This window comes from Mandrillus leucophaeus, unplaced genomic scaffold, assembly GCF_000951045.1.
Source record: "Mandrillus leucophaeus isolate KB7577 unplaced genomic scaffold, Mleu.le_1.0 Scaffold91, whole genome shotgun sequence".
NCBI lineage: Eukaryota > Metazoa > Chordata > Mammalia > Primates > Cercopithecidae > Mandrillus > Mandrillus leucophaeus.
Genome location: NW_012109919.1, coordinates 388,763 through 394,224, shown reverse-complemented (window position 1 = coordinate 394,224; position 5,462 = coordinate 388,763).

Below are 5,462 nucleotides of genomic sequence, written 5' to 3'. Positions count from 1 at the left end.
ACCGCTTGGGGCCGGGGGGCGGTGGTGGACGTCGCCTCCTTGAAAGTTGAAGGAGTTCTCTGGGGCCCCCGGAGCTTCTCCGGGGCAGTGCGCCCCGAGGGCCCTTTCCTTCCCCTTTTCCCTCCAAGTCCGGGGGTCTCCCTGAAGGGATTAGCCCCAAGTGCGGGGGGCCTTCTTCCCTGTTGGACTTGAAGAAGTTCCCCCACTTCTGCTTTGGGAGAAGATTGGTCTAACGGGGCGGAACGCTTAGGTACGAATTCTGTGAGTGTGTAGATGTCAGTGGCGGTGTCGCTGTTTGCGGCGGACACCTGCGCTTGCGGACGCCCGATCGTGCAGGGAGACGTCGCGGGGACAGAGGGGCTGCACAGGGAACCGCTGGCTGCCCCCTGCCATTCAGGTAGATGCCAGCACGCAGAAAGATTTTTTGTGTTAGAAACTTTGCTTTTTGGCTTGATTTCATGCCTTTGAGCAGTGAGGTTTCTTAAAGTAAGTGAGATAGCGCAAACAAGTTTGGAAAAGGTGAGCAATCCTGAATAAGAAAACAGTTTTTCTTTAAAAGTGTAACTGTAGAATTGTTGCTCACATCTGAAATAGATTCCTGAGCTGTGAAGCGAGCCTCCTGTTATGGTCCAGCAGGGAACCGTGTGTAGCTTGACTGTAATGTAGTGTTAACCTGCGTTTTAGTTTACAGTGAGATTGGGCTTCCAATAAATGCCCTGTTAGAAAGGCCTGCCGTGATGTGTTAACAATAGCATATGTATTTTTAAACAAACATTGTCTAACATTTTTTTCGGGTTTTTAGCACAGTATGTTTCCCTTGTGTCTTGTATCATCTATTACTATATGAAGAGGAGGTTCTCTAAAGCTGTAATTAGGTGTACATTACCCAAGAGTACTTTCCCTTTAAGAATCCAGCTGTGTTGTTTTGGCAACTGCTAAGTACTCTAGTTGTCAGTTTTAAAATCTGTGGTACCTTGGCAGTTCTTGAACAGTCTGTGGAAAAGGTAAACAAAATAGTTCTTTTTTAAACATACAAAAATGACATTTCTTTTAATATGAATTTAGGAAGTGAGGATAAAAATAACTGTATTGTGCCTTTATGGCTTTTGTATGTACAATTTTTTTTTGGTGTGTGAATTTTTTGGAGAGCTCAGTCTCTATTTCTTTTTCTGTAAATTACAACTTTTAGGGACTCAAAAGTTTTCACTAAAGCAGATGCCGATTTAGATTCGTTTATATTAAATGTCATAAACACACGTATGTTTATCATAAAACATTAAGATCAGTATTTGTTACATATGGTGATGCATTAATTGACAATAGAATCACCTTTATTTTAATTCTCAGTGAGCATTGTTGCAAAAAGTTGTGATAATGGTGTTATAATAATCAAAAGTACTCTGAAGAGCTAAAACTGGTGATTTGAATGATTGTAGACTCTAGATTAACAATTTTGTTGAAGAGTATGCTTCCAGTAGCTACTTAGTGAAAACAGTGACTGTGAAGTAATGGTGACCTCTCTAAACGCAGTTATTTGCTTCCCTATTTCCTTTGATTCACACTATGGTTATATATAAAATTGTGGTTTTATTTCATAGTAGAACAGAAGTGTTAAAATTACACTTAACTCTTTACTTGCCTTCAAAAGTTTTTTAAAAAGTTACATTCTGAGGGGTGTTCAGTGGAAGGAAAATAGCTTATTGAGGCCCAGAAATAATTGTAATGTCACCATGTTGAATTATGGTTTGAGAACAATTTCCTTCTGTATTCTTAGAGTTTGTTTTCATGTGGGCATGTGCGACAAAGATTTTTTTTTGTAAATGCAGTTGGAAATAATCTCTTAAAAATGTTGAGTTGTTTCAAATGGTGATGTTATGTTTTTCAAAGCAATTTCATTACAATTTGCCTTTTCCATCTAGAATACATTGTGGGTTAATATTAATTTTATTAATATTCCAGCAATAGTAGTGTCATCTATTAATTGCCTACCAGAAAGAGGAGTATTGAATTATATTCTGTGGTTGGTTAAGTAATTATGGAAATGTTTATTAGAATATGATTTTGGAGTTTGAAATAGTCTAGTTAAATATTTGCAGTAGATTTGTGTTCTGATTTAGGAGGAAGAAGCCGTAAACAAATTTGTTACTGAAAAGTAGCATGCTTGTCAGTTTTGGAAAACCATCTTTTTTCCTCCCTTTGCTGCTTTTAATCTGGCAAGAAGAATGTGGTGTAATATACCATGATAATGGGCCTGGATTTGGGGGCATTTCTGATTTCAAATATTCTGTCTTGTCATAAGACCATGCACCGGTTACTCATGGTACATATGAATGTTTCAAAGTCTAGCCGAAGTTTTTTTTATGCAATGACACTGTGAGAAAACTGGTTGTGGTCCGAAAATGATCACTATTTCTTTTTTCTAGATAAGAAAGAAAATCTGTGGATTCTTAGTAAATGGAGAAGTGAGTGCCTTCTCTGCTAATGTTTAAATAATAAGTGTAAATATGAAAATCAGATCACACTTTAAGCTGGATAACCTCAAGCAAGAGAATGCTTTAACATATGCTGATTCGCAAGCCCCAGTAAAGGAAGGCTGCTTGACTCTAGTCAGATCTTGATTCAGATCCAGCTCCACTGCTGACTAAGTTGAGATATCTCCTGTAAAATGAGATAGAATCACACTACCTGTCCCGTGTTGGAATTAAATGAGATAATGAGTGTAAAATTCTAGCGCACTGCCTGAAGCTTAGTGTGCAAAAATGTGTGTTGCTTGATCTCTCTGCATCCCTTCTGGCTGAAGATTATATAGGTACCCTGCCCAGTACCTATACGTTTAGTGTTTGTGACCAAAAGGATTTCGTATAGTGTATCAATAGAGAATGCTTATGTATTTGTTTTGGATAAAATATCCCAGCATCCTAAATTCATTGTCAGATTATACATAAAATACTTGATTGGCTGTTTTAAAACATTAGAATTTTGATCTTCAACCATAGTTTGTTTCTAATCTCCATAGTCTCCCCAAATATTTTTCTAAAGATTCAAGTTACATAGAAATAGTTTCCCAATCTTCAGTGAATTCTGTCTTTTAGGGATTGTCTGTGGGAGTGGTCTCTAAGATATGGTATTTAAAATTTAAAATTAGAAGAATACTTTTGTAATCTACCTTGAATAGGTATTTTAAAATAGCTTTATCTACTGAAGAAAAGTTTTTAAATATTTTAATATTGAAGGTTATTTTCATATTTTAAAGTAACTTCTTTAACAGTTAATCTGTAATTTTTTAAATACTTTTATTTGGTGTGAAATTAATGATTTTCTTTGTGTATAGTCTATCTGTGTGCCTTATAAGAAATGGACCTTGTGTCCGGTTTATTATAATTAAGAGTGTAAATCCATTTGTTAATTAGTAAGTCTTACACATAGCACATGATATAGGTTGGTTCTTATTTAATAAGTACTAAATTTTTATATAGAGGCTTTATTTATACTTTAATAATTAATATTTATATTTACTGAATTTAATTGATGTTTACTGAATTTAATATTTTAATTGTCTTAGTCAAGATGAAATCATAAGCATATGAGTTAAAAATATTAGCTCCTTTTGAGGTGGAATACCATATTTAAACATTGGTGTATGAAGGCAGGTAATTTACTTCATCATTATTTTAACAAGTGATGTTGATAAAAGCCAGAGGAACAAACATGGGCGAAAAACATATTAATTAATCAAATGTCTAGTAAATACCAACCCGGGCATGTCTTTTTGTGGTTGTCTTGAATTAATACTAATTTTATTTCCTTACACAAAAATATAAACTTCAAAAACAAAATAAACAGGAAAAAATAGAAAAAAGCAAAAACAAAACAAAAAACTTTAATACATGGACTTAAGAAATTCTCACCATTATTAAAATTATATGCTTGAGAAATGTTTTCAGCAGTGATCAGTAAGTTTATACTGCATGAGCTGGACGTTTTTACCTCGTTACTTGTGTGACCAGCGGCATGCATGTGCAGGTTGACTTGGATTCATTTGAGGCATGATTTGTGACACTTGAAACAAAGGGCTGCTTCCCGTTGGACCTGGTAAGAGAACTTGTAACTTTTGGGCTTAATAAAACAAGCTGCTCTTGCATTGAGTAATACTATATTAGCCTGTTTGACCTCTCATCCTCATCCTTAGCTGTCCATCTTCTACATAGAAATTGGAATTATATTTCTAGAATTCAGATCTATGTGTCATTTCTTCTTAAAGAAAAAAAAAACAACTTTGAAGGCATATGAGATCAATAGAGAGGCAGTAATGTCAGGGATAGAAGATTGGCCTATAAAATCAGACTTCCTGGCTGAGCGTGGTGGCTCATGCCTGTAATCCCAGAACTTTGGGAGGTGGAGGTGCGCGGATCACCTGAAGTCGGGACTTCGAGACCAACCTGGCCAACATGGCGAAACCCTGTCTCTACTAAAAATACAAAAATTAGCTGGGCGTAGTGGCTCACACCTGTAATCCCAGCCACTCTGGAGGCTTAGGCACGAGAATCGCTTGAACCCAGGAGGCAGAGGTTGCAGTGAGCCGAGATCACGCCACTGCACTCCAGCCTGGGTGATGGAGTGAGACTCTGTCTCCAAAAAAAAAAAAAAAACACAAGAACAACAGACTTCCCATCCTAAGTTAAAATACCTACTGTGTTCTTATTTAGCTACTTACACTTTGTGTTCTTTGGCAAGTTCTTAGGATTTTTGAGGCTTAGTGTATAAAATAGTAATTATAACATTATTTCATATGTTTTTTGAGAGGATTAGATGAGGTGTGTATTATAAATAGTGCAGTGCCTGGTATATAACCTGCATTAATTTTCCTCCTACTATTACTATCATTACTGCTACTGCTATTGCTATTAGTCATGGCTCACTTTATAATATGATTCCGTTGTATCTTTTGAGGCTCATTTTCAGCCATCACCTTTCAGTTTCTATGCCCTAGTCAAAGCCAACTATTAGTGCTAATCTGAAAAGGCTATGTGTTTTCATGCTGATGACTACTACTGTTATTTCTCCAGCCCAGACTTCTCTTGAGTTTGATATTCACTTGGAAGTCTAGTTGGAATCTCAGATATAATATAAATGATATAGCTAAAATATAGCTATATTTTCCCTCTCCCCTAGCCTTCTTCCTACCTCTAAACCCTGATGTTTCTGCTGGCATTCCCTATATCCGTAAATGGCAGTACCTAAGCCAAAAACTTACGATATTATTCTTGATTCTTTCCATTTCTCTTAAATCCAATCTATCCCCATGTCCTGTTGTACCTTCCCACTTTATCTTGAGCAGTCCACTGCTCTTAGTCTTCATTGCCACCTCTTTATTTTAAGCCATCATTCTCTTGCATGAAATACTGCAGTAATTTTCTAAGTGGGCTTATTTCTCTTCTTGCTCCACACAAGTTTTTTTTTTT